An 8,744-nucleotide genomic window follows, 5' to 3' on the forward strand; every position below is an offset into this window, starting at 1 on the left:
TGAGTCAACTCTTCGCATGAGGTGGCCAAAGGACTGGAGTTTCAGCTTTAGCATCAGTCCTTCCAAAGAACACCCAGGGCTGATCTCCTTCAGAATGGACTGGTTGGATCTCCTTGCAGTCCAAGGGACTCAAGAGTCTTCTCCAACACCACAGTTCAAAAGCATCAATTCTTTGGCACTCAGCTTTCTTCACAGTCCAACTCTCACATCCATACATGACCACAGGAAAAACCATAGCCTTGACTAGACGGACCTTTGTTGGCAAAGTAATGTCTCTGCTTTTCAATACGCTATCTAGGTTGGTCATAACTTTCCTTCCAAGGAGTAAGTGTCTTTTAATTTCATGGCTGCAGTCACCATCTGCAGTGATTTTGGAGCCCCCCAAAATAAAGTCTGACACTGTTTCCACTGTTTCCCCATCTATTTCCCATGAAGTGATGGGATCAGATGCTATGACCTTCGTTTTCTGAATGTTGAGCTTTAAGTCAACTTTTCACTCTCCTCTTTTACTTTCATTAAGAGGCTTTTTAGTTCCTCTTCACTTTCTTCCATAAGGGTGGTGTCATCTGCATATCTGAGGTTATTGATATTTACCCCAAGGAAATCATTAGAGTTGTAAACAAAGATGTATACTTTTGGAGAAAATATAAACTCTTAAATATTTGGCAGAAGTATAAGACTTTTTGATAGGTATCTTTTTGAAATGAAATTTTGTACAGCAAGAAGTGTATAAAAAGAGAAACTATGACATATTAAAAAGTTGAAAAAGCAAACTTCAAATCAGTGTGTGCTTTTTGGCATTCCTTTTATTAAAATAGTATATTGACACACTTTTAAAAAGAGGTTACTTGAAAATAAATCAAAATTAACAGTTGATAGGCTTCTGTATATTTCATTTTTGTGTATTTTTTAGTTTTCTGCATTGACCCTTTATTACATTTGGAATCAGGTAAAAAAAAAAAAAATCTTTTTTTTTAAATCCAACCTGTATATCAACTACTCTTTTGTTCACAGGATGGTGGAAAAAAAACCTGTATCACATAAGGTTAATGTATGAGAGGATGGTAAGAAAAGAAAGCTCTTCATGTAAACCTCAAATGTATCTTCTGTAATTATAGAACTTTGTATATATTTTAAACAGTTTGTATTAAAGATTTTCTGGGCTCAGCAAACTTTGGAATTTCTGCTTCCTCCCAGATCAACACATGTTTGGATTCTTGGGACAACATACAAGATACTAATTGTGAAGGCGATGTATAAAATGAACACCTTAGTATCTTGGGTTATAAAATTCAGATACTCCATGATGACAATTAAAGGAGGTATAATTAAGGAGACAGGGAATAGGAAACTCAATGAAGGGTAATTGTCGTCTTTGTTATTTCTTATAGTTGTAAAACAGTGATACAACAGAAATGTTTTGTGGCTCAGTGTTGGCACTTAAGAAAACACATTTATTCATTGTTCTCTGCAGCTATCAGTATATAATGTTATATGTCAGTTATAGCTGAATAAAATTGAAAAACACTTCCAACTTATTTCTAGTCTTAGAAGTAAAGAAAATTTAAAAGGAGAAAAAATGACTACTGTTTGGTTTCCTAGTTACAAGTGCTATATTAGATCCAAGAATTGGGCTTTGCTGGAATTTTGTTTCGGTCAGTGATATTTCTGGGGTTCATCAAGTCATTCTTAATATAAATGAAGAGTTTTACATAGATTTCTTAACTTATTTTGATTTGACTCAAGGGATGCTACATTTGAAAGGTTTTTGAGCCTTGTTCCCTATTTTTCTGAACAAGTGCCATGGGGCAGAGATTGTTTTCTTGCTGTATCTCCAGTGTTGAGGCAGTTCTACACTGATACTAAGTGCTTAACAAATACGCATTAAATACTGAATGAAATAAATGGATGTTGCTGTCAAGTGCTTCTAACATATTACTGCTGTTTCTCCCCTAGTGAGGATTTACCAAATGCTGGAAAAATTCTGAGAAATTTTGATTTTAATAATGTTAGGTACTGGGAGCAAAGCTGGATTTGTCTCTGAAAGGAATGAAAGGAATGTCTATACAGGAAACTTTCCTGAATCAGGAATGGCGAGCTGACCTCTGAAGTGGGTCCACTGTTTAACACTTAGCCTTGAAGAGATCATTTTAGTGAGAGTTCAAAGGGAGAGTATTGACTGTCAACTTCCTAAGGTTCTGAGAGGCATAGAACTTCAGAGTCAGGCTTTGAGTGAAGTAGGAGCTTAAACACTAGTGGTTCCTCCAAATTTCCCAAAGACTTTGTCAAACTGCCAGCAAGAAAATGAGGAGAGAATAGAGAGTATGATTGTTTGTAGACCAGATTTTGAGCTCTGTAGTAGCTCTCCTGTAAGCTTTAGGAATGGCGGTACCATGGAGGGAGGTGTCTGGGGATGTCAGTACATAAAACAGTGTTAGATATCCTTTTCCTCCTAAATTGGTTTATTTACATTTTGTTTTTCAGAGGTGGGGTAGCAGTATGAAGGGGCCTGTAAATGCTCTCGGAAGAGGCTTTCCCCTCTTTTTTTGTTGTTGTTGTTGGTGTTCAGTCACTAAGTCCTATCCTTTTCTCTTTGCAAACCCATGGACTGCAGTATGCCAGGCTCCCCTGTCCTTCACTATCTGCCAGAGTTGGCTCAGATTCGTGTCCATCGACTAAAAAGATACACAACATGAGAGCTGAGTTAAATTTTATTTGGGGCAAAACGAAAACTTCAGCCCAGGAGACAGTACCTCAGATAGCTCTGAGAGACTGCTCCGAAGAGGCAGTGGGAGAAGGTCAGTGTATGATTTTGGTGAAGGGGGAGTTCAATGAAATGGAACTCTTACTTTACAAAAGGTTTTCTGCTAGTCACGAGGAGCTGATGTCACCAAGAAGGGATTTAGTGATTTTCTAGCCATGAAGAAATGCAAGGATTGGGATCATGAAATCAGTTCCTGAAAATATCTAGCTACCAGAAGAAATGTTCCCCCAGTTTCCTGGAGCACAGGGTGCCTCACTCTCCACCCTGAATTCCCCTGAGGGAGAGTTGAAGGTCTGCAGGTCCAGCAACAGAGGGCTCAGTCTCTGCAGAGGCAGATGGAAAATGCCCTTGTTGCTCAGTCGCTGGCAAATGTTCTTGGCAAGTGCCGATTTGTAGTTGACACAGTGAGTGATACTATCTAACCAGCTCATCCTCTGATGCACTATTCTCGTTTTGCCTTCAATCTTTCCAGTGAGTTGGCTCGTCCCATTAGGTGGCCAAAGTATTGGAGCTTCAGCTTCAGCATCACTCCTTTCAATAACTAGTCAGGGTTGATTTTCTTTAGGACTTGACTGCTTTGATCTCCTTGATGTCCAAGGGGCTCCGAAGAGTCTTCTCCAGCACCACAGTTCAAAAGCATTGATTCTTTGGTGTTCAGCCTTCTTTACGGTCCAACTCTCACATCTGTACGTGACTGTAGGAAAAACCATAGCTTTGACTATATGGACCTCTGTTAGCAAAGTGATATCTCTTCTTTTTAATAGGCTGTCTAAGTTTGTCATAAGTTTACTTTCAAGGAGCAAGCATCTTTTAATTTCATGGCTGCAGTCACCATCTGCAGTGATTTTGGAGCCCCCCAAAATAAAGTCTGTTGCTGTTTCCATTTTTTCCCCATCTATTTCCCATGAAGTGATGGGACCAGATGCCATGATCTCAGTTTTCTGAATGTTGAGCTTTAAGCCAACTTTTTCACTCTCCTCTTTCACTTTCATCAAGAGGCTTTTTAGTTCCTCTTCACTTTCTGCCATAAGGGTGGTGTCATGTGCATATCTGAGGTTATTGGTATTTCTCCCGGCAATCTTGATTCCAGCTTGTGCTTCTTCCAGCCCAGCGTTTCTCATGATGTACTCTGCATATAAGTTAAATAAGCAGGGTGACAATATACAGCCTTGACGTACTCCTTTTCCTATTTGGAACCAGTCTGTTGTTCCATGCCCAGTTCTAACTGTTGCTTCCTGACCTGCATATAGGTTTCTCAAGAGACAGGTCAGGTGGTCTGGTATGCCCATCTCTTTCAGAATTTTCCACAGTTTATTGTGATGCACACAGTCAAAGGCTTTGGCATAGTCAATAAAGCAGAAATAGATTTTTTCTGGAACTCTCTTGCTTTTTCCATGATCCACAGATGTTGGCAATTTGACCTCTGGTTCCTCTGCCTTTTCTAAAACCAGCTTGAACATCTGGAAGTTCACAGTTCACATATTGCTGAAGCCTGGCTTGGAGAATTTTGAGCATTAATTTGCTAGCGTATGAGATGAGTGCAATTGTGCAGTAGTTTGAGCATTCTTTGGCATTGCCTTTCTTTGGGATTGGAATGAAAACTGACCTTTTCCAGTCCTGTGGCCACTGCTGAGTTTTCCAAATTTGCTGGCATATTGAGTGCATTAGGAGTTAATAATTAAACCACCTTTTCTGATGTTGGTCCTGGGAGCTCTGCCATCTCTGCTTGCACCTGGTAGGCACCTGCCAGTCAGTTGACCTTCTTACTTGTCTGTGACCTCAAGAGCTTTACTGTGGAGCCACACCAGACACAGGGATCTGGAACCCCGCCAGGCACAGAGAGGAGGGCATTTCTCGGAAGGACCACGCACTCACTTTGTTTCCTCTTGGTTTTCAGAAGCTTCGCACTGTAAACATTACAAACCATATTCCACAAGTAGGTTTGCAAAGATAAAATCTTTTATTCCTTTCTCATTGTAATAGTGGAGACAGTACATTTCAACATCATAGACTTAAACTAACTTACAACTCACACTTAACTGTACAAAAAGTCAAGCAAAACAAAACAAAATTAGAATGCTAACATTAGGAATAGCTTTCAAGACCAGTTATTCCAGACCCTGCTTTTCAGATGAAAAATGTAAGGCCAGGGTTGAAAAGACTTGCTCAATAATGCAAGTTAGGCTATATAATATTTTAGACTTTTATATGTATCTTTTATATATACAGTATTTCCCAGAGATAGCTGATGTAATAGAAAAAAATCACACAGATTCCTGCAGTTACAAAGTCTCAGGTATCAGATATTTGTTAATCTAATTGCTCACCAACCTACTCCATTTTGGGGGGTGGGAAACAGAACATTTTTTTCTTGTGATAGAGAATTTTCATTCTAAGGAAGTTGCATTTCTGTGCATTTAATTTCTAGGTCCTTTAAATGTTACTTCTTCAGAAACCCAAGAATAAACAGAGATTACTAAATTTCAACTAAGTAGAATGTTTGAGCATCTTTTCCTATATTTATGGGCTACCTGCCTTTCTTTTTTGAGTTACCTGCTTGCATGTCATTTACCCGTACTTTAGGAGGTTGGGGGAGGGTTAGTCTTTGAATAGTTGATTCTTTAGAGAAGCCAGTTACCCTTTATCTGTAATATAATTTCAATTTTTTTGGTCACTGTTTGTCCATTGACTTTGCTTATGCTAGTTTTTTTCCTATGTTGCATAATTTCAAATTGAAATTCAAGTTGGTGTCCAGTTCATTCTTTATATTTATCAAGGTAAATATGGCAGAAGTATCTTCTAAAAGTAGCTGTTAAAGTCCAGAATTACACAGAAGTTAGCAGTAGTCATACATGGATCTATTTTTAAATATTCAGAAATATACTGACTTTTCTAGAGGTCATTAGCAAGTCTCACAATATCATTCCATATAAATTTTAGATCTAGAAAAATGTGGACCATAGAAATAGAACTGCCTTATGACTCAGCAATCCCACTACTGGGCACACACACCGAGGAAACCAGAATTGAAAGAGATACGTGTACCCCAGTGTTCATCACAGCACTGTTTATAATAGCCAGGAAATGGAAGCAACCTAGATGTCCATCAGCAGATGAATGGATAAGAAAGCTGTGGTACATATACACAATGGAGTATTACTCAGCCATTAAAAAGAATACATTTGAATCAGTTCTTAGAGGTGGATGAAACTGGAGCCTATTATACAGAGTGAAGTAAGCCAGAAAGAAAAACACCAATACAGTATACTAATGCATATATATGGAATTTAGAAAGATGGTAATGATAACCCTGTATGTGAGACAGCAAAAGAGACACAGATGCATAGAACAGTCTTTTGGACTCTGTGGGAGAGGGAGAGGGGGGGATGATTTGGCAGAATGGCATTGAAACATGTATAATATCGTATATGAAATGAATCGCCAGTCCAGGTTTGATGCAGGATACAGAATGCTTAGGGCTGGTGCACTGGGATGACCCAGAGGGATAGTATGGGGAGGGAGGTGGGAGGAGGGTTCAGGATGGGGGACACATGTACACCCGTGGCTGATTCATGTCAATGTATGGCAAAAACCACTATAATACTGTAAAGTAATTAGCCTCCAATTAAAATAAATAAATCTATATTAAAAAAATAATAACAATTTGGATTACAAAAAAAAAGACTCCAGGGCCACTTATTTAGAAAGTATCAATACATGTTTATTAATTTGATAAATTCTTAAAAGTCATGCTTTCTTAGTTAATTTAGTTTATTCTGAATCCTTTAAAAGTAAGCTAGCTAATTTTATGATAAAAATTATTCTTTTATTTAAATATTAGTGTTTTTTATATAGAACATAATACAAAGTACTTTTGAGCTACAGTTTAGGAAATATTAATTTCCTAAATTTTCTTTCAGATATTTCCCTTAACCCACTCTCTGTAATCATTTAATGCCTTTTTACTAAACAGAAATTAATTTTTTCCTAGAGAAAGTGAAAACTGGCATAGCATAAACCTTACTCCAATCTATCTGTATGGATTGGGTTCTCCTCTATAAAAGAAAAAGAAGGTATTTAAAAAGGAGGATACCTGTGTTTATAAAGAAATATATCTGAAGAAAGATTAGCAGAAAATGAATTAAAATATTAAAGTGGTTATCACTAGGTAATATATTTATAGGTAACTAATCAGATTTTCATATCTTCCTCCTGTGTTTTCCAAATTCTCTTCCATGAGCCCATTCCATGTTATAAACATTTAAATATAAGAAAGAAAAAGGACAAACGTGTAAACAGAAATCCTCAGTGACAGCTCCTTTCTTTAACTAATTGAGACTGCTTATACATCCAGAGCGTAGTTTCCCCTGACTAGATAATGTGTGCTTTCAACACAAGAGAAGAGAGCGGAGGAGTGATCGGAGACCAAACGAGAGGAGGGAGCTTCAGGACGTGCTGGGAGAGCTTCTGCATCCTCAGGTTCCCGTGTTTGTATCTCTGTGTGGTCACTTTTAAGGTTTTAGGGATCTCAGATCTTATTCTGTTGAGAATAACCGGCTCCTTGTCAGTGTTTTATTTCGAGATGTTCCCAACTTTATAGTGCTTTGTCAAAGAAGGACACTGAAATCCCAAGTCCCTTTATTTAGATGACAGCATGGTTGACAACTGGCCTACCCCAGAATTTATATGCTGATAATCATGATGCAAGCAACATAAATAACAAGTTCAAAGGAAGTGTTTATTGCCTTCTATGGTTGCTATGTTGGGAACTAGAAAGTATTGCCTAATACTGAGAAGATAAGTGAGAGTAAAGAGTAACTTGACCTTTCCTCTTGGTTCTTTTGTCAAAACAAAGTGTCCTCCAAGTTGAGTAACTAAAAAGAGCCTCATTCTAGAACACATACAGGTCCTTATTAACACAGAATATATTTTCTTGTTTCTTTCTCTGAATGATGGTTTTGTTAGAGGAAATGAACAGGAACTGGTAGTATGCAGGAGGGTCAGCTTCCAAGAGCATGTCCTCTTTTCCCGCTCACAGTCAGGACTGAAAGAAGTTATTGTATAATCCGAGATATCAGAATGTTCTCTTGGCCGTGCTGGTGCCTGGCTCTGGTTTTGTAAGACCAGGAACACTGTCCACCAACAGACACCCATGATGAGGGCTGTCAGTTGATCTGACACTCCCAGTTACTACTGATTGCTCATCATTGTTCTACTTCTACTTCATAAGGCTTTCCAGCATCATGTGTTACCTGCATCATCACTGAATATTCTCATGGCCTTCAAAACACAGCTGTGTATTTGGAGTCTGCTTCTTCAATGCATTGCCATCTCTGCCCCTCTGCCTGCCCTGGGTGCACAGGTGTTAAGCTTGGTACAGACTCTGACTTCGTGTCTATGATGTGTTACCACAAATAGTTAACCTTGCTCCTTTGGAAGACTGTGGCCAAGACTGCAAGCTTAAAAGAAAACATTTTGAGAAAATTATTATTAAAAGTCGTCAACATGCACAATTTGAGATGCACCTTGGTATAAAAGAATGATTTCAAAATGTTGAGGATAAGTAAAATTTTGGTAAGTTCATTTTCAAGTACTTACCGTATACTTCTTGTTTGATTAAGTCTATACTCAGAAATGTGGGGACAGTGAAAAAAGTGATCCTTCCTCATAAGTTAATTTAGTATGGGAAAGGAAATACATAAGCACAAAATTTGATACATTCTAGTTAACTACTGAGTAAAGAATGAATCATGAGCAAGCAAATGAATGTAATACCATTACTAGGTAAAAAAGCCATGAAATATCAAATTCTATGAGATGTGTTTAGATAAATGTTAGGGGAAATGATAGGGGAATGTTTTTCATTTGGTTAAAAAATATACAGTCAATATAATCTCAAGTTATAACCTTGCAAATGTAAAATAAAAAAGAAGCTTAAAAATACTAATTACTGGGTAGAGGCTTTTACAGGCAATTTTAA

The sequence above is a fragment of the Bos indicus genome, chromosome 16, assembly GCF_029378745.1.
Source record: "Bos indicus isolate NIAB-ARS_2022 breed Sahiwal x Tharparkar chromosome 16, NIAB-ARS_B.indTharparkar_mat_pri_1.0, whole genome shotgun sequence".
Classification (NCBI taxonomy): Eukaryota; Metazoa; Chordata; class Mammalia; order Artiodactyla; family Bovidae; genus Bos; species Bos indicus.